Source organism: Balaenoptera physalus (assembly GCF_965194825.1).
Source record: "Balaenoptera physalus genome assembly, chromosome: X".
NCBI classification, from domain to species: Eukaryota; Metazoa; Chordata; class Mammalia; order Artiodactyla; family Balaenopteridae; genus Balaenoptera; species Balaenoptera physalus.
The window spans coordinates 22,582,881-22,604,772 of NC_138903.1; the positions used below are offsets into that span (position 1 = coordinate 22,582,881).

General features: G+C 36.8%; 1 pseudogene across 1 annotated transcript; it reads right to left on the bottom strand.

The window, feature by feature from the left end:
* Positions 1–409: 409 nt before the first annotated feature.
* On the bottom strand, positions 410–1,241 carry LOC309652949 (small ribosomal subunit protein eS1 pseudogene; annotated as a pseudogene). The gene has a single exon. The product of its transcript is annotated as a small ribosomal subunit protein eS1 pseudogene (transcript).
* Between the last annotated feature and the right edge of the window lie 20,651 nt (positions 1,242–21,892).

The window sequence follows — 21,892 nt, forward strand, 5'->3', positions numbered from 1 at the left end:
TATGTGTCTTTCTGTGTCTGGTTTATGTCACTTATCGTAATGTCTTCCAGGATCAGCCATGTTGCTATAAATGGTAAGATTTCTTTCTTTTTAAAGGCTGAGCAATATTCCCTTGTATTATTCATATATATATCACATTTGCTTTAGCCATTCATCTGTCAACAGACACTTAAGTTGTTTCCATGTCTTGGCTACTGTGAATAATGCTGCAATGAATATAAGAGTGCAGATATCTCTCCAAGATACTGATTTAATTTCCTTTGGATATATACTCAGAAGTGGGGACTTCCTTGGTGGTCCAGTGGTTAATACTCCACGCTTCCACTGCAGGGAACTGAGATCCCACATGTCACGTGGCGCGAATTTAAAAAAAAGTGGGATTGCTGGATCATATGGTAGTTACAATTTTTTTTTTAATCACAAATAAGGTCTTTTATTTGTCACCATTAAAAGTCTGATTTTTAAACAGATTCTTGGACTGGTGGCTCATATCCATCAGCTCATTCAACTTTAGCACCTGTCTCATCCCCAGTAGCTTTTCCAGAGCTACTACCTTCACCATGTAGCTCCATGACTTTTCCCAGTTCAAACTTGGGCTTCTTCATCATTTTTACTTTTCTAACAAAGACATCATGGAATGGATAAATAGATTGGCAGGCCTTTTCTATGTCTTTTCCAATGCTGTCTGGAATCAATTTATTGACCACCTCTTTCAAGTCATTTGTCTGCACCTCTCGGGTCATGATTTCCATCATCTTCTTGCGCATCTGGCAGTCCTGCTGGTGCTGGGCATGAGAGGTCTTCTGAATCTGATTGTTGCGCTTTTTAGTAAAACCCACACAGAATAGACGAAGCAAATAACCATCGGTAGTCTTGACATCAACGTGAGCTTCAGGCATGGTCTGCCATTTTTTGACCATGGAGCACATTTTGTCACGGGTAAGATCCGTGCCATGGAAAGTAGTCAGGCAGTTTTTTCCCTGAACATCCTCAGTAATAAGCTTGAATTTTCTAAATGCAGCTTCATCATTCTGCAGATCAGCAGGGCTCACTTCAAACACACGACCCTTGAGGCCATCAGATGCGATTTTGGTTTCTTGAGTTCTTGTGACTAGTGTTTTCCCAATATTTCTTATATTGAACATAGCTGGTGCTTTCACATCATACCAATCTTCCTTAGAAAATGGGTCAACTACCTTCTTCTTGGCTCCCCTTTTACTGCCTTTCGTAAGGCACTTGTTCTTACCGACCTTGTAGTTACAATTTTAAGTTTTTGAGGAAGCTCCATACTGTTTTCAATAGTGACTGTATCAACTTACATCCTGACCAACAGTGTACAAGGGTTCTTTTTTTCTCCAAACCCTTGCCAACACTTGTTATCTTTTGTCTTTTTTGATAATAGCTATTTTAACAGGTGTGAAGTGACATACCATTGTGGTTTTGATTTGAATTTCCCTGATGATTAGTGATGGTAAGCATCTTTTCACAAACCTCTTGGACTTTTGTATGTCTTCTTTGGAGAAATATCTATTCAAGTATTTTACCCATTTAAAAAATTGGATTATTTGATTTTTTTGCTATTGAGTTGTAGGAGCTCCTTATATATTTTGGATACTCACCTCTTATCAGATACATGGTTTGCAAATATTTTTTGCAATTCTATAGGTTTCTTTTTCACTCAGTTGATTATTTCCTTTTCTGTGCAGAAGCTTTTTTAGTTTGATGTAGTCTCACTTGTCTTTTTTGCTTTTCTTGCCTGTGCTTTTGGTGTTATATCCAAGAAATTATTGCCAAGGCCAACATCATGAAGCTTTTCCCCTGTGTTTTCTTCTAGGAATTTAACAGTTTCAGGTCTTATGTTTGTCTTGAATCCATTTTGAGTTGATTTTTATATATGTTGTAAGATAGGGTTGAATCTCATTCTTTTACATGTGGATGTCCAGTTTCCCCCATGCCTTTTTTTTCTGGAAGAGATTGTCTTTTCCCAATTGTGTAGTCCTGGCACCTTTGTTGAAGATCACTTGACTGCATATATGTGGATTTATTTTTGGACTCTGGTTTCATTGGACTATATGTCTGTCTTTATGGCAGTGCCATACTGTTTTTGTTTTTGTTTTTTTTTAAATTTTATTTATTTATTTATTTATGGCTGTGTTGGGTCTTCATTTCTGTGCGAGGGCTTTCTCTAGTTGTGGCAAGTGGGGGCCACTCTTCATCGCGGTGCACGGGCCTTTCACTATTGGCCTCTCTTGTTGCGGAGCACAGGCTCCAGACGCGCAGGCCATACTGTTTTAATTACTATAATTTTATATGTTTTGAAATCAGGAAGTGTGAAGTTTCCAGCTTTGTTCTTCTATCTCAATATTGTTTTCGCTATTTGGAGTCCTTTGTGGTTTCATCTGAGTTTTAGGATTGTTTTTTCTGTCATTGGGATTTTGATAGAGATTATATTGAATCTCTAGATTGCTTTGGGTCATATAGGCATTTTAACAATATTAAGTCTCCTCATCCATGAACGTGGAATGTCTTTCCATTTACTTGTGTCTTCTTTAATTTATTTCATCAATGTTTTGTAGTTTTCAGTGCACAAGTCTTTTAGTTAATTCCTAAGTATTTTATAATTTTGATGCTATTTTAAATGGGATTGTTTTCTTAATTTTCTTTTTAGATAGTTCACTGTTAGTGTATAGAAATGCAGTTGATTTTTGTATCTTGCAACTTGACTGAATTCATGTATTAGTTCAGTTTGTGTGTGTGTGTGTGTGTGTGTGTGTGTGTGTGTGTGTGTGTGTGTGTAATTTTTAGGGTTTCCTACATATAAAATCTTGTCATCTGCAAACACATGTAATTTTACTTCTTCCTTTATGATTATAGAACTTCCAGTACTATTTGGAATAGAAGTAGAAAGAGTGAGCATCCTTGCCTTGTTCCAGATCTTAGAGGAAAAACTTTCAGTTTTTCACTGTTAAGTATGATGTTAGCTGTGGGCTTTTCATATATGGCATTTATTATGTTGAGGTAATTTCCTTCTATTTCTAGTTGAGAGTTTATATCATGAAAGAGTACTGAATTTTGTCAAATGCTTTCTTTGCATCTATTGATATGATCATGTGATTTTTATCCTTCATTCTATTAATGTGGTGTAGGTCTGTTCAGATTTTCTGTTTCTTCATAATTCAGTCATGAAAGAGGTTGTATTTTTCTATGAATTTATCTATTTTTTCTAAGTTATCCAATTTGTTAGTGTATAATTTTTCCTGGTAGTCACTTATGATCTTTTAATTTCTGTGGCATTAGTTGTAATGTCTTCTCTTTTGTTTATGATTTTATTTATTTGAGTCTTCTTTTTTTTTCTTAGTTAATTTAGCTATAGTTTTGTCAATTTTGGGGATCTTTTCAAAAACCAACTCTTAGTTTTGTTGATTTTTTTTCTGTTCTCTATTTTGTTTATTTGTACTCTTTATCATTTCTTTCCTTCTGATAACATTGGGTTTAATTTGTTTTTATTTTTCTGGTTCTTTGAGGTGTAGAGTTAGATTGTTTGAGATCTTTTATAATGTAAGCATTTTTCACTCTAAATGTCCCTCTTAGTACTGTTTTTGCTATATCCTATAGGTTTTGGTATGTTGTATTTTTGTTTTTGTTTGCCTCAAGGTCTTTTCTAATTTCCCTTTTGATTTCTCCTTTGACTCATTGGTTGTTCAAGATTGTGCTGTTTAATTCCCACATGCTTGTGAATTTTTAAATTTTCCTTCTACTGTTGGTGGCCAGTTTCGTTCCACTGTGGTCAGAAAAGAACTTGCTATGATTTCAGTATTCTTGAATTTGTTAAAACTTGTTTTTTGACCTAACATGCTATGTATCCTGGAGAATGTTCCATGTGCACTTGTGAAGAGTATATATTCTGCTGCTGTTGGAATGAATGTTATGTATATGTCTGTTAGGTTCATTTCAAATTTAATGTTGCTGTATTTCTCTATTTCTTAATTGATCTTCTGTCTGGATGTTCTATTTTTTATTGAAAGTGGGGTCTTGAGCTTTCATATTGCTGTTTAACATCTTTTCATTTCAACTTGGAAGAACTCCCTTTAGCATTTCTTGTAAGGCAAGTCTAGTGGTAATGAACTCTCAGCTTTTATCTGTCTGGGAATGTCTTTATCTCTCCATTTCTGAAAGATGGTTCTGCTGGATATAGTATTCTTGGCTGACAGTTTTTTTTTTTTCCTTTCAGCAGTTTGTGTATATCATTTGACTCTCTTCTGGCCTGCAGGGCTTCTGTTGAAAAGTTTTCTCATAGTCTTATGGGAGTTACATGTGTGTGACAAGTCACTTTTGTCTTGCTACTTTTGAAATTCTCTCTTTGAGTTTTGACAATTTGATCATAATTTGTCTCATTGTGGATTATCTGAGTTCCTCTTAGTTGTGGTCATTGGGCTTCTTGGATTTGGATATCTATTTCCTTCCCCTGCTTTGGAAAGTGTTCAGCCATTATTTTTTTGAATCAGCTGTCTGATCCTCTCTCTCTTCTCCCTCTGGGACTCTTATAATGTATATATTGGTTTATTTGATGGTGTCTCGTAAGTCCCTTAAGCTGTCTTCACTCTTTCATTCTTTTTTCTTTTTACTTCTTTCACTGGATAATTTCTACTGGCCTATCTTTGAGATTGCTGATCCTTTATTTCTGCTTGATCTAGTCTGCTTTTGAACCCCTCTACTGAACTTTTCAGTTCAGTTATTGTATTCTTTAGCTTGAAAATTTCTGTTTGGTTCTTTTCAATGTTTTCTATTTCTTTGATTCTTGCTTTGTTCATGCCTTATTTTCCTGACTTCTTAGAGCATCTTTACGATGGTTGTTTTGAATTCTGTCCGATAAATCATATATCTCTGTTTCATTAGTGTTAGTTTCTAGAAATTTATCTTGTTCCTTTGTTTGGGAAATCATTTCCCGTTCCTTCATTTTCTTTGACTCTTTGTGTTGGTATTTGTGCATTAGAGAAAACAGCCACCTCTCCCAGTCTTCATGGACTTGCCTTTATGAGAGGAGACCTTCACCAATCATCCCAGCTAGAGATTCTGGGGGCCTGTCAAGCCTTTATGCTAGTCCAAACCACCATCTTCAATCTTAGTGATCCCCATGTGTTTAGAATATGTTGGGTCCCATCAGTGTTCCAAGACAGGTGAGGCAGAAGGCAGTCTGTTGGGCAGCCCCTGGAAAATTAGACCTTTGGATGTACTGTCCAGCTTTTTCCCTTTCCAGAGAGAAGCTGAAATCTTTTTTTTTTTCCTGCTTCCTCTGTACTGAGCTGGGCGGAGGGCCTATGAAGGCTGGTGGTATACTAGATCAAACTGCGGTGTTTGGTCTCACTGGACCCCAGGCATCTAGTGTATGGCAGGTCCTGTCAGTGCTCTGCAACACATAGGCAGAAACCAGCCCCTTAGGGAGCCTCTGAAAAAGTTGGATTATTGGAGGTGTGGCCTGACTCTTTCCCTCGACAGAGAGAAACTAGGAGCTGGGAGTTTCCTTTGATCATATGATCCTGGCCAAGGGTAGGGGTCATAGTTAAATGGTCTCTCATGTTTTCCTGCTGGCTTCATTGTGGCTGGTTTTGCACTTGCCTGGAATGCAGGAGCCTCTCAGCCAGTTTCTGGATTTCTCACAAAGGGTGTTTGTTCATGTCCTGTTGTTGAATCAGTATGTCTGTTGGTAGAGGGAAAGTCCAGGGCTTCCTATTCCACCATATTGCTGATGTTTCCCCTGAACATTCTCCCTCCAATTTTAAGAGTTCTTTATATATTAGTGATACCAGTTCCTGTCTGTGATTTGCATTACAAATCTGTTCTCCTAGTGTATCATTTGTTTTACTTTGCTTATGATGTTTTTTGCCATGAAAATTTTAAATAAAATTTAGCAACTTTTTTTCTTTCATTGCACCTAGATTTTTGAGTAATAATTTGAAAGCCTTTCCCAACCCTCAGATTATAGAGGAATTCATGCATATTTTTCTCTAATATTTGTTTCTTTTTTGTCTAATATTTTGTCTAGTATTTCATTTTTAACTTTCAGATATCTGATTCATCTGGAGTTTATTTTTGTGTAAGGTATGAGGTACAGATCTAATTTTATCTTTTTCCAAATGGCTGCCCAGTTGTTCCAGCACCATTTAATAAAAAGTTTGTCTTTGACCATAGTTAAATGAGGTACCATCTTTATCATGTACTATATTTCCATATATACTCAGGTCTATTTCTGCACTTTCTGTCCTGTAAACTGGTCAGTCTATTCAAGCACTAGTATTACAATTACAGAGGCTTTATAGTCTGTTTTAATATCTGGTAGGCCTAGTCCTCCCTTACAGCTTTTCCATTTCAGAGTAAACACTACACTAATCCACATGGATCCTCTTTCATTTTTGGCAACTAGTGTGCACTTTGTCATTCTGAGAATGATTTTAGTTCACTCTTAGGTCCTTTGTTGTCCTCTTCTCCTGCACAGTTTTTCTGGGTCATCCTAGCTTCTGCTAATGCTGGAGGAGGGAGCTTGGAAGATAGCTCTACAAGAAATTGGTATTTATTTTTCTGCTTGCAGATAATTTGATTTTTTTTTGGTATTTTTTATCTTCCAGTTATGATGAGAGTATGGAACTTTTGTGGTTTTATATTTTCTTCTTGTTGATCTATATAGTTTTTTGGAGAATATGCCAAAAAATAAAAATCTTGTTTAGGTAGTTACCATTCCCTCACTGTATTGCTGTTTTTTTAAAACAGAAACTTCAGCTTACATCAGAAATACTGTTGTTCTCATAGAAAAGCTCCTTCCAATATTCTAAAGCGCTTTAACTTTTTTCTACCCTGGTCAGAGCAATAGCTGGTAGGAAGACAGAGGAGTAGAAAATAAGGATCTAAGACCAGTACAAAAGCTATTACAGTTTCCCAGAAATGCATTAATTTGTCAAAATTGAGTAATAGTAGTAAGTTTTTCCTATAATAGTATTAGCATTTTCTAGCGGCCTTTTAATAATACCAATTTTTTATATACTTTCAAAGAGCTTTGATGTCAATTGAATTATTTACTTATGATTTAGGTATTAGTTCTTACAGGCTTTCTGGCTATCACTTAGTATGAAGACAAAGTGTGTAATTCAGGCAATATTAATCTGTTCTTAGAGGGTTGTTTGCAGCCCCTGTAAACATTGGCTAGAAATGATTTACCCTGCCTTAGTACCACTGTGCCTTTCACATGTATTTTTAAATGAGAAAAGTAGTTGCTTGAACTATATAATGTCTGGGGGAAAGTGACTTAATATTACCAATTGTTGTTGGGAGTTTGAAAATAATAGAAGATATTGGCATCCTAGTCCATTAAAGTTGTACTTCACTGTCATTGAAAACAGTGTTTTGGGGGGACATTACTCTGATAATTTTGCTTACTGGAATGTCATTTGAAAGGCTAATTGCCTTCCTAAAGGATTAGTGTGATAAGACTATATCCTTGATGTGATAAACTTGCAACTTTTTAAAAAACCTTATTAACCATTTTTTTTTCAGTAAAAGATGAAATATTTATTCAGTCAAGAGAGAAACCAGAGTATCATCTTAACTATTTTTAAGTTAATAGTTCAGTAGTGTTAAGTATATTCACATTGTTGTAAAAGAGATCTCAAGAACTTTTTCATCTTTCAAATCTGAAATTCTTTACCCATTTAAAGGACAACTCCTTCTTTCCCCCTTCTCCCAGCCCCTGGTAACCACCACCCTACTTTATATTTTTATGAATTTGACTACTTTAGATACCTCACATAAGTAGAATTATACAGTATTTCTGTTTCTGTGACTGGTTTATTTCATTTAGCATAATGTAAAAACTTTTAACTTTTTAATTTCCATTATTCTGGGAGATGGATCAAAAAAGGTATTGCTGCAATTTGTGTCAGAGAGTGTTCTGCCTATGTTTTCCTCTAGGAGTTTTATAGTGTCTGATCTCACATTTAGGTCTTTAATCCATTTTGAGCTTATTTTTGTATATGGTGTTAAAGAATGATCTAAGAACTTATAACTTTAAGAAAAGTTTATGTTGTCTAATCTCATAAACTATAGGGCAGAGTAGATGGTTATGCTGCATTGATTAATGACGTGAGGGTAGGCCCATAAATTGTGTGCTAACAGTCTAATTCTGGTTAAGACTGGAATGACCAAAAGTTATTTCCAATCTACCAACTTTTGTATGTATTTCACAAAATAGAGATACCCCATCATAATTAATATTAAAAGCTAATGAATAAATGGAAGAGCTACATTCTAAAATTATTTGGGAGGAGAAGTAATGGAGAGTTATAAAAGGATATGAATCATGTTTTAATCAAAATATGTTAAAATAGTATTGTATATATACAACTGTAGGATGAGAGATTATTTGCTTCTAGGAATTCTGACAGTTTGCAAATATTCTTGACTCAGATTCTTCTGATTTTTTATTTATGCATTAATCGTGGATTTTATGGGCCCACCAAGGTTATAGAAAAGTTACTTCTGTACAGAGCCGTATGAGATTAATTTGAATTCATTAATCCCATTCCCAGATGTGTTTAAGTCAGTGAGGTCAGTTTAGTGTTGAGGGATTTACATGTAATATATATGCTTGTTCTAGAAGCCAGATATAAACTTTGAAATAGTTACATAACTTGGAGAAATAGAAATGTGAAATATATATATCTAAGATAAATGGATTTTGTGGCTTAACAAACTCTGTCATGAGGAAATTCAATACCTGAAATCTCTTTAAAATATCTGCTTAGTATCTTCCTCTTCAAAAGCTCCTCTCTCCTTTTACATTTAAAAGGAAGGGTGTAGAGACTTCCCTGGTGGCGCAGTGGTTAAGAATCCGCCTGCCAATGCAGGGGACATGGGTTCGATCCCTGGTCCGGGAAGAACCCACATGCCGTGGAACAACTGAGCCCATGTGTGACAAGTACTGAAGCCCGCATGCCTAGAGCCCGTGCTCCACAACAAGAGAAGCCACCGCAATGAGAAGCCCCCACCCCCACTCGCTGCAACTAGAGGAAGCCCACGCACAGCAACGAAGACCCAGCGCAGCCACAAAAAAAAGAAGGGTGTGGAGGAGGAGGAGAATAACAAGTTGGAGAATGGTTTTTTTCCTTGGCCTATTAGGGAAATATGTGATTTCTCAGACAAAGAATACATTATTCTTTTCAGATATCTAAGTATATCAGTCACTTGTAAGCTAAGTAAAAACTCTCAATGATTACATATGATTGTATATATATATGTATATATGTATGTGTGTGTATACACACACACAGTAGCACAATTGCACAAAAGGTTTCTCTTTTCCTATGTAATTATTAGGCACTACTATTATTTACATGTGAGTCGATATTCCCAATGAATGGTTTTAAGTAACCAATTTTATGAATATTGAACATGCAATCAGTTAGTGCTTCATAATAGATAATTTAAGAATTTTAAGATGAAATTAAATTTGGGAATAATATTAAAGAGAAATAAGTGGGGGCCACTTTAAAAGCATTAAAATAATAGCTTAATGTGTACAAGGAAATAAAAGACAAGATTGATAATTTCAGTAGCAAACTAGAATCTTTAGAAAAGAACCAAATGGAAATACTAAAAATGAGAAATACAGTAACTGATATTGATAATTCAGTAGATGAATTTTCTAGCAGATTAGATGCTATGAAATAGAGAATTAGTTAACAGGAACATAAGTCAGAAGAAAATATCCAAATTGAAACATGAAGAGATAAAGGAAGAGAAAATGCATAAAGAGCATAAGAGATATAGATTCAGTGAAAATTTCTTACAATCCAGGATCCCTATATCAAGTTAAAATATCCTTCAAAAATGTAGGTAAAATAAGGACATTTTCAGAAAAACAAATACCAAAGGTGTTTGATACCAGCAGACCCACACAAAAGGAAATACTGAATGGTATTCTTTGAGTGAAAGGGAAATAATCCCAGAAAGAAGGTTCCAAATGCAGCGAGGAATTAAGAGTGATGAAAAAGGTAATGATGTGTGTGGAAAAATCTAAATGAATATTATATGTATAAAAGCATAATAATAATGTATCATGAGGTTTAAAATATATGTGACATTATATAACATAGATTATGTTATAATCCATAGGCTAACCAGTAAAGCAACATGAAAGAATGTACAACTACCAAACTAACAGAGGAGAAAAGTAACAGAAAAATAACCCTAATTCTATTTGAATGAAAGCAAGAAAAAAGGAAAAAATAGAGGAATTCAGACATGGTGAGACAAATAGAGATCAAATAGTGTAATGGTATATTTACACCCAAATATATCAGCAGCTACTTTAAATGTAAAGGCCTAAACTCTCCAATTAAAGTAAAACATTCTCAGACTGAAAAAAAGAACAGAACCTAACTATCCATTGCTTACAAGAGATACACCCCAAATACAAAGGTATAGAAAGGTTGAAAATGAAAGGATGAAAAAATACACTGTGAAAACACTAATGGCCCTTTCTGCACATGCACATCACAAAAACTGGTATAACTATAATAATGTCAGACAAAGTAGACTTTAAAGGGAAAGAGTGTTACCTGGAGATATAGAGGGATATTGCATAATGATAAAAGGTCCAGTTAACAAGGAAGAGAAAAAAAAACCTAAATCTGTATTGACCTAATAACATATATTCAAAATACATAAAGCAAAAATTGACAAAATAAGGAGAACTAGGTAAATCCACAATAACAATGGGATATTTTTTAAAAAATTTTAATGAAGACTTTACTTTTTTAGAGCAGTTTTAGGTTCATAGCAAAATTGAGGGGAAGGTACAGAGATTTCCCTTATACTCCGTGCCCCCACACATGTATAATCTCCCCCATTATCAACATCTGTTGTTTCACAACTGCCTCAGGAGCTTCCCAGGTGTAATCTGAAACCAGGCCCCTTACATGGAGGGCAAGGAGAGACTGAAGAAAGAGGCAGGCCACTGCATATTGGTAGGTGATAGGTTTAATAAACAAGGGAACTTACAAGGCTTGTCTTGGGCAACCACAAGGTAAGTAGATTTCTGCACCCACCTGCCAGTGTCTTAAAAGTTTATGTAGAGGCCTTAACTGGGTTCAGTTATGTACCCAGTCCAGATAGCCTCAACACCACATTTCTATTTTAAGGTTGTATACATTGGAGCAGCTTCTGAGTGGGGAAGGCAAGCAGAATGCACATTCCAAGGACAGGGGAGAGGATGTGGAGCCTCCAGTTGCCTGGGTCTAGCTCTTGGGTCAACTGGTGGTCATGTCTTCTTGATTACATCCTCCAACAACATCCTCCATCAGAATGTTGTATTTGTTACAATTGATGAACTTACATTGACACATCATAATCACCCAAAGTCTATAGTTTACACTACTGTTCACTCTTGGTGTTGTACATTCCATGGGTTTGGAAAAAATGTATAATGACATGTACCATCATTATGGTATCATATAGAGTGTTTTCATTGCCATAAAAATCATCTGTGCTCTGCCTATTTATTCCCCCACTGCCAACCCCTGACAACCACTGATCTTTCTACTGTCTCCATAGTTTTATCTTTTTGAGAATGTCATGTAGTTGGAATGATAAAACATGTAGCCTTTTCAGATTGGCTTCTTTCACATAGTAATATGCTTTTAAGTTTCCTCCATGTCTTTTCATGGCTTGATAGCTCATATCTATTTAACACTGAGTAATATTCCATTGTCTGGGTGTACTATGGTTTATTTATCCATTTACCTACTGAAGGACATCTTGGCTGCTTCCGAGTTTCTTTAATTATGAATAAAGCTGCTATAAATGTTCATATACAGGTTTTCGTGTAGGCATAAGTTTTCAGCTCCTTTGGGTGAGTGCTAAGGAGTGCAATTGCTGGATTATATGATACGCCTTTTTTAGTTTTATAAGAAATGGCCAAACTTTTCCAAAGTGGCCGTACCATTTTGCATTCCCACCAATGGTGAATGAGAGTTCCTGTTGCTCCATATCCTCATCAGCATTTGCTGTTGTCAGTGTTCTGGATTTTGGCCATTTTAATAGGTGTGCAGTGGTATCTCATTGTTGTTTTAATTTGCATTTCCCTGATGACATATGACGTGGACCTTCTTTTCATATGCTTCCTTGCCATCTCTATAGCTTCTTTGGTGAGGTATCTGTTAAGGTCTTTGGCCCATATTTTAATTAGGCTGTTTATTTTTTTATTGTTGAATATTAAGAGTTCTTTGTATATTTTAGATAACAGTCTGTTATCAGATGTGTCTTTTACAAATATTTTCTCCCATTGCATGGTTTGTCCTCTCAGTCTTTTGACATTATCTTTTGCAGAGCAGAAGGTTTAAATTTTAATGAAGTCTTCCCTATCAATGATTTCTTTCATGGATTGTCTTTGGTGCTGTATTTAAAAGGTGTCACCAAACCCAAGGTCATCTACATTTTCTCCTATGTTATCTTCTAGGGGTTTGTAGTTTTGGATTTGACATTTAGGGTCTGTGATCCATTTTGAGTTAATTTTTGTGAAGGGTCTATAGGCTGTCCTTAACTTCATTTTTTTCTTTTACAAGTGGATGTCCAGTTGTTCCAGCACCATTTGCTAAAGAGACTATCTTTGCTCTATTGTATTGCCCTGGCTCTTTTGTCAGAGATCAGCTGTCTATATTTATGGGATCTTTTTCTGTGCTCTCTATTCTGTTCCATTGATCTGTTTGTCTGTTCTATTGCCAATACCACACTGTCATGATTACTGCAGCTTTATTTTAAGTCTTGAAGTTGGGTAATGTTTGTCCTCCATGTTTGTTCTTCTTCTTCAGTATTTTGTTGGCTATTCTGAGTCTTTTGCCTCTTCATGTAAACTTTATAATCTGTTTTTCAATATCCGTAAAATCACTTGCTTGGATTTTGATTGGCATTGCATTGAATCTATTAATCAAATTTGGAAGAACTGACATCTTGACAGTATTGATTCTTCCTATTCATGAACATGGAATATCTCTCCGTTTATTTAGTTCTTTGATTTCATTGATCAGTTTTATAGTTTTCCTCATATAGATCTTACACATATTTAGTTAAATTTATACCTTAGTGTTCAGTTTTTGTGGGTCCTAATGTAAATATTGTTGTGTTTTTAATTTCAAATTCCACTGGTTTGTTTTTGGTATATAGGAAAACAATTGACTTCTGTATATTAACCTTGTATCCTACAACCTTGCTATAATCACTTGTTAGTTCCAGGAGTTTTTTTTGTTGTTGTTCTTTCAAATTTTCTACATAGACATTCATATCATTTGTGAACAATGACAATGTTATGTCTTCTTCCTAATCTGTATAGCTTTTCTTTTCTTTTCTTCCCTTATTTCATTAGCAAGGTCTTCCAGTAAATGTTGAAAAGGAGTGATAGGAGGGGACATCCTTTCTTTATACCTAATCTTACTGGGAAAGCTTTGAGTTTCTCACCATTAAGTATGATGTTAGCTGTAGGTTTTTTGTAGATAGTCTTTTTTAAGTTGAGAAAGTTCCCCTCTATTCCTAGTATACTGAGAGTTCTTTTTTTAAATCATGAGTTGGTGTTGGATTTTGTCAGATGCTTTTTCTACATCTATTGATATGATCATATGATTTTTCTTTTTTTAGTCTGTTGATGTGATGGATTACATTAATTGATTTTCAAACAATAATTTTTCAAATCAAACAAATGTTTGTCTTAGTATTTCAAAGTTTGGCTTAAAGAGGAAAAATGTAATTTTCCCTTTCCATTATTTGTAAGGAGAAACCCAAAATACTGAAATATATCCTAAAGCTACTAGGAGACTTAGTACTACTTAGTGCTACTTTTCCCTGGGCATATTCTACTTATACCCTTGTTCAAGAACTGATAAGTATTACATGGTGAGGATAATTGTAGCACTTTATCAAATTGGCAGATGCTCAGTAATCATTTTTGTCCCCATTAGGCAACAATGGATACAAATAAAATGACACCTTTTGGTGTCCTTACAGCTGTGTCTGAATTGGAAGGCACCAGCACTCATCATTCCAGATAGTAGGTGAACCAGAGGAGTGCTGACATTTTTCATGATGATGGCTGGATATAAATACTTGGATCATCCTGGAGACTCTACTGCCCAGCCCAGTGTTTCTGTTTAGCCAATTCCTTCTCCTGCTGTATTTGTAAGCTCCAGATTATTTATAAAGCTGTGGTACAAGAATTAATACTCAAGAATCAAAAGACCCTCCAGTATTATTTCCGCACTTGTGAGACAAGGCATAAGAAGGAAGTGTTTTTAAACTTAGGAATGTATTATTTCAGCTTTAGTACATGTAAATGCACAATATGCTAAGTGGCTTTTTCAGGCCAATAGTTAATTATCCAATGACCCAGTTATGAAAAAATAATTCATGAGGAAACAGTAAGATCCCTTACCATTGTGAGGGTTAGTTTGTTTTTCAACTTTAAATAGATTTGTATACCCACATCCTGGAGGTGATAAAAAGGAATTATTCCATTTCATTTTTATTAGATTTTACTGCATGGAAAGTAAATATAAAGAAATAAGGTGTTTAAAAATATTCTATATTTTAGACATCCAAATAACTTCATTGTTCAAAAATCTTACCCTGGGGGAAAGGTACTTATTACATGAATGTTACCATTGCTGAAACATTTTTGAAAATCATTTTCTGGAATTTTCTTGTAGCTAGTTTATGTGTTATGCAAGAAACTAGTGAAAGGATATACTGATATATCAAACTAATGCACAATTTTCCAGTCTTTAGAAGCAAAAACGCAGACACTTGGAACAATTTTGTATTTTAAACATAATAAGTTTAAGTTGAAAGTAGTAAAATCATATTAGCTAAAAGCTTCTATTTTTAACTGATTTCTAGTGGTGTCTATGTAAATTAATGAAAGGTTTGAATTGTTGCCATTCAAAAAAACATGACAATTGAGAATACTGATGTATTCTGGACATAGGACAAAACCAGCAATCTATATTTTAACTTAATGAAGAATCAATTTTTGTCTTGGCTCATACATAATTGCCTTGTATGTTAGTGTATACTCAGAGGTTTCTGGAATCAATTAATCTTAAGAAGTTAAGAAGTAACTTATAGTCTTGTTGATATTGTAAATTTGCCTAGTAAGATTTTCTTTTTATAATCAGTACCAAGTGATACTTCAGCTCAGCTCCTGCCCAAATGATTAAAAATATAGAATGTATGGGAATTCCCTGGCAATCCAGTGGTTGGGACTCTGCACTTCCACTGCAGGGGGAGAGGGTTTGGTCCCTGGTTGGGGAACTAGGATCCTGCAAGCTGCATGGAATGGCCAAAAAAAAAAAAATGTGTATGTATGTGTGTGTGTGTATATATATATGTGTGTATATATATATATATAATGCAGGCTAGATGATACAAATTTTTCTGGTTAAATATTCTTGTCTTAGTTTGAAGATTCTCCCATATATTTATTTTCTACTCTGTATCTACTGTGTATCTATGTATCTATAAATAACCATGCAACTATATTATATGTAATAAAACCATATAAACATTTATAGTTATATATGGTTATATATGGTTATATGTAATATACATATAGTTATAATAATATACATATAGGTGTATGTACTATAATGTAATATATTATCTCTGTTTTCTCTCTAGTTCTAGGCATGTGCAGAAGTTACAAAATGGTGGTCTTTCGTCCAGATTTGCTTTTGTTTGTTCTGCAGAATGTTGGCTTACATAGTATTTTAAGTTTGAATTACTTAAAAATCAAATAATTTTAAAATCCAGCTTTCTGGCTTCCCTTGTCCAGTCATTACTTCTGACAATACCGTCCTCCTAACAACAACAAATTAAGTTGAACTGAGGGGAGGCTGCGACTATGGTGTGGGCCTTGTGCCCTGCCATTCACTACAGTCCCCCGCCGCCGCCCCACTTCCTGTGCCTTCCAGACACACAGGCCTAGGGTCAGTTGTCATTTATCATCTAATACGAGGCCTGAGTTTGAAATCCTTGACCTAAATCCTACTGAGGATTTTGATTTTAACCTTCAGGTCAACGGGTAAGGTTTTAAGCCTGGGCAGGGCATGGTGTGGAAATTTCCATGGTCATGGAAATTTGGCTGGCTTATTCTCAGCTCCTGTAAGGATAAGTGTTTGTTCGCACAGGTTACTTTTTTCAAGCTAGAGGTAATAGTTGTTTGCTATCTGTCAGGTTTGTGATTCTCTCCCTTCACTCTTTGGCCAGAGAGGAGTCACACTGTCTCCGATTGCTCTTAACCAGCCTGTTTTGTATATTTGTCTACTGAATTTGCTTTTCTTGTGTCCTGGGGCTGCACCCCATTGTGGAAAGCTGTGATGTTGGACACCTGTGGCTGTATAAATACCAGAGCTTTGTTCAGGGAGCCCCTCAGATTGCCGATGAGTATGAATTGAATGATGATATTGTTCACAACTTTCCTTGCTGTTCTCCTGCATGGCCGAGTGTCCTAGCTTTTTAGACCCAGCTATTAAACATTAAGGTGACAGAGATAAAATTAATATGACAGAATGACAGTCTTGCTTTTGCTAGAACTAAATGATGCAGATGCCCTTAATTAGATTCAATTCCATATGCCTAGAGAGTAAACTCTTCTCCTCAAAAGATAGAATACTAATGTCTTGCATTGATGAAGGGCCTTTCATCTGGGAGTTTTCCCACATGGTTTATAAACCAATATGGCATAGTAAAAGCAAAGCAAAGATAACTTCAACCACAAATGGAATGTAACAACTGCCTAATGGTCTATAACAAAACAGGAGAGCAGGAACTATAAAAAGCTATTGAAAACATCATTAATGTTTACCCTGAATACAAAGTATTATTTAAAACATGAAGTTAAATTTTAAGAAAGGTAAGTTTTTAGAGAGTGAGAGCTAGCTGTTTTAAATTCCGAGGACAGTAGAAGAGGTAGTCTTCCAATGTGTAAAGATATTCATATACTTGATCTACAAAGGGGATTAGAGAATTTATCTTGAGGTCTTTAAAGAATGGCACGGCGCAGGGATGGAAGCGTGAGCGAAGGGGAGAACTAAGACCTCTCATGCCCCAGCATGCCATCCTTACAGTGATATTACAAGATATATATTATTAGGGGCATTGTAGAGATGAGGAAACTGAAGCTCAGGGAAAGTGAGGAATTTACCCACGTTGTTGAAGTGTTTGGGAGTGTGGCTGCTTGTCTGGGAGTGTGACCTACTGTTCCATAGTTGTTCTTGTCATTCCTAAAGAGGCTCTAGGGTCCTAAAGCAAATAGTTTCCTGCCTTCGTATGCCAGAGGGACAGAGGTCCTTGACTGCTGTCTACGGGTTCTCTACCATGAGTGATAGTAAGTTAGCTATAACCTCTTCTTGCCTCCTCACTCTGTCCCAGAACGTCTGTTAACAAAATAATCTCCTTTACCCTTATAAGGCAACCAGCAAGCTTATTCTGCTGTTCTTACAGTTTCCCCTTCTTCCTCCACTTTTGATAGCTGTGTTATAGCTCCATCGCCAGAGCATAGAAGAATTATATGTCACGCTTAATCCTCATGAAGAGAAGAAAAAATTTTTTTAATAATGGAGATTCTTGCATATTGAATTGAATGTCCTTTTCTGCTACTCATGTCTAAGTAAGATGAGTTTGTCCTTTTACAAGGAAGTTCCTGAGGGTTGGATCCGGATGGCCTTCCAAGCTGCGGAGCTCTTGGGCTTCTTCTCTAGTGTTGCTTTGAAGTATTCAAAACCATGGTCTCTCAGTGTAGCCGTCTCTCTGGTTATTTCTGAAAAGGGCCTCTACTGGCTTCCCATCCCACCGCCCCCTGAATCTAGACTCTTTTTTCCCCCAAAGTCCTTTCCCTGAGGTGTGTCGTCAGTGTGGGACCCTCCTTTCTCCAGAGCCTGTGGGCGCGGGCTCCCAGCAGTGCTCCTGCACTCACCTCAAGCGGGGGTCTGAGAAGCCTCCTTCTGTTTCCATTGTTTTTCTTAGATGAGCCCACTGAGCCCTCCATGCCCAGGAGGGATGCCTTCTCTTCATGGTGATGATTTGCTGGCAGTTTCTGGATTCCCCGGCTCTTAAGACCACCAGAAATCCCTTTGTCTTCCCTCCTTTTGTGCAGAGCTGCTGCTCCCACATTCCCCTTGCATCCAACCTATATTCTGGATTCATGGAGATTCATTTGAATTCATTTTTTTACGTTACCCTACTTGATTTTTTCTATTTTCGAGAGGGGTGTAGAGAGGTGAAAAGTCTATGCCATCTCCACCAACATCTTGCCAAAGGACAACCTCTTAATTTATCTCCCAGCTTCTGCTGAGCCTCACCCCTAAAGTCCATTCTCCACCTGGAACCTGCCTGCTAAAATGAAGTTAGACCATGTTTGCTTAACTCTCTTCAGTGGCTTCCTATCTTATTCAGAGAAAAGCAAGGTCCTTACTCTCTAAGCCCTTCTCCTTCTACTCTCCCCTTGATCTCTCTGCCTTTCCATTTTTTCCACAAAAAAATCTGACCTGCTTCAAACTTAGGGGCTTTGTGTTTGCTGCTCTCTCTGTCTTGAATGATCCTAGGATTCCCCCTTGGTCTACTCCCTCATTTGCTTTCTGGTCTTTTCTCAGATGTCACCTTTTCTGTGAGACTTTCTGTGCCCATCTTATCTAAGTGGCACACTCCATGACATTTGCTAGCCCTTTCTCTGTTTACTTCTTCTCCTTAGCACCTATGACTCTTAAACCTACTCTACATTTTACTATTTTGTTTATATTCTGTGTCCTCACTAGACAGAGATTGATATCTATTTGGTTTATTGCTGTATTTCTAGCCCTTCTAACAATACCTGACACAGAGTAGGTTCAACTAATAACTGTTAGTTGAATGCACTAATAAGGGCAGGAAAATAGGTAAATTATGCAATAAAAGTTCAGAGTGAAGAGTGGTTATACCTGGGTGGGCATAGGAGACAGGGATAAGACAAGAGCTGACTTTGAACTAGTTCTTGAAGGATGAGTCGGATTTAAACAGGTTCATCTGCTGCTGTGATTTCACAGAGGTATGCATTTTTTTCAGACAGGTATGTGAAATGTTAAAGAGGTAGAAATGACAGGGTGGTGAGGCAGATGAAGTTGTTAAAGTGATGCCAGGTTTGAGTGTGAACGATTCAGAAGGTGATGGGTCTACATGTGTTGAAGGCAGATGTTAAGTTTGGATTGGGCTTTGGACATTTCAGGGTTCTCGATTGTAAGAAACATAAACCAAGTCAGGCCCTCATAAGAAGAAGGAAATTTGCTGGAGGGATTGGGGTTTACAGAGTTGATAGGAGGTGTCAGTCCTTTTGGGCTGCTATTACAAAAATACCATAAAGTGGCTGACTTACAAACAACAAGCGTTTGTTTCTTACAGTTCTGGAGGCTCGGAAGTCCAAGATCATGGCACTGGCAGATCTGATGTCTGGTGAGAGCCAGCTTCCTCCTAGACTATCATCTTCTCACTGTAACCTCACATAGCAGAAGGGGCAAGCTAACTCTCTGAAGCCTCTTTTATAAGGGCACCAAGAGCCCTCATGACCTGATCAACTCCAAAGTGGGCAGATTACAAAGCAGATGTTGGAACCATGGAGGAAGGTGGGTGAGTGTCTCTGCCACATGTGAAAGTGAAGCACAGATAATCCAGTATGTGTACCCTGCTTAACCCTTTCTTATCTTCTTCCTCAAATGTTCTCTTTCTGTTTGTAGATATATTTTCATGGAATCAGTAACAGTCGAAGCAGCAATCCTAGGAAGCATGAATATTTTTCTGATTTGGGGCAGTATTCTCTATGGTGGAAATTTAAATCTCTACTAAGACTGACTCTAGGTAGCATATGAAAAAATTGAATATTGATATCCAGATCATAGAACATAGTCATTATATTATAACCAGACATCTCCTGTATCAGAAAAACTTGACATTGCTGTGCTCTTATTCTTACTGCCTGAGGCTGCCTTGTTTCCTAATTTTCTTAAGAGCTGGAGGTCTCTACACAGAATCCTATTTATCACAATAATGTAATGAATCGTGATCCTCAGACATATAAACACCTAAATGAATCAACCTGAAGATGCATTTAAAGATGTGTATTTTGTAAAATGTTTTTGAGTTTCTTTTTGTTTTTCATTTTCTCCTTTACTATCCTGAAGTAACATGTCAGAATACATCAGTAAACTGATTCTGCATTGTATTTGTGTGTTATTTTATAAAGTAAAGTTTATCTTGTTTGATTATATTTGGTAGTTATTATTTTTATTAAGGACAGAAGTCATCTCTCACATATGTTAGTCTTTGGTTTGTCTAGATCTTTGCCAAGTGGTGTGAAGGGATATAATATACCGTCCTGGGAGGATCACAGTCTAGTTGAGGAGAAAGAATAGATGCCTGTAGCAGCCAGATTTAGTACCATAGGGCTTAGACGTTAATTATACACTGTCATATCTTTTCTAATCATTTTGTGGGTGTTGGAGGCAGTTAATGAACTGGAGAATCACTGAAGTATTTGTGGAGGTTTTGCTGTGGAGCTGTGATTTAGACAACTTGGGGGAAAAGAGATGAAAATTCTAGGATAGAAGAACTAAATAGAAAACACACAGGGATAAATGTGTATGTTTGTGGAGGGAACAAATGAGGAAGTAATGGCAGGAGGGGTAGAAGGCAGAGGATTTGAGAGCCCGGATGGCATAAAGAGTTTAAACGCAAGTTCAGTGGGAAAGAAGATGAAGAGAAGAGAAAGTTGGATTCAGAGGAAGCATTTTGTTGTTCAGGATTTTAGGGAAACTGATTTGTGTAGAAGAACTGCACTTATAAGCTCGCATTTCTTTCATGGCTAACTAACAGATTTACCTCCTTTATAATACCTTTCAGATTAAGCTCTGCATTTTCCCTTTTTCTGAGTGGTGTTTATGTTTGAGTGTACATCGACTTAGCATCCAGTGATTTAATATATGTTCATTTTGTCTCCCCAAATAGATTTAATGATTGTGTCTTTTGTATTAAATATAGTAGACTTGTTGAAATTTGACTCAGAAAACTGATTTAGAGGTCACCTACTCCAGTAGCCTCTGTAGTGGCCACTGACCTCCATCCACAATGCCATCCCTCCCGCAACTTATGCGTTCTTTCATTTCTAAAGGCTTTCTGTGACTTTCTTCAAAGGAATAGCCTTGGGCTACTGGAACCACTTTGCCCAGACACAGAGAACCGGAAGTACCTGGGAGTTTAGCCTTACCATACCTACCCCTGGCTCTGTCCCTGCATCAAGGAAGCTTGGCCAGTGACTGACAGGTGTGAATATGAAAGTCCACCCCCCTTGACTCAAGTAGAGACAGGGTGGAGGCTTTACTTGTGTGATCCAGAGCTCCCCTGATCGGACTCAGGCTGGGACTTCACCTGAGGTCATACCCTTGTTTGTTTTTTCCCTCTCTGTTCCCCCACCCCTGCCGCCACCATCTTTCCTGGGAGCACTTAATAAATCACTGGCACATGAATCCTCATCTTAACGTTCAGTGGGAATACTGACCTAAGGCATTATTTCACTATTGGGAAACTGAGGCCTAATGTTGTTAACCAGTGTGTCCAAAGTCATGCACAGCCTAATTTCGAACCCAAATTTCTTGATGTCGTGTCTGTGCTCTTTTTTTTTTTTAAACAATTCTCCACTTTTTTTGTTTGTTTGTTTATTTATTTATGGCTGTGTTGGGTCTTCGCTTCTGTGCGAGGGCTCTCTCCGGTCGTGGCAAGCGGGGGCCACTCCTCATCGCAGTGCGCGGGCCTCTCACTATCGCGGCCCCTCCCGTTG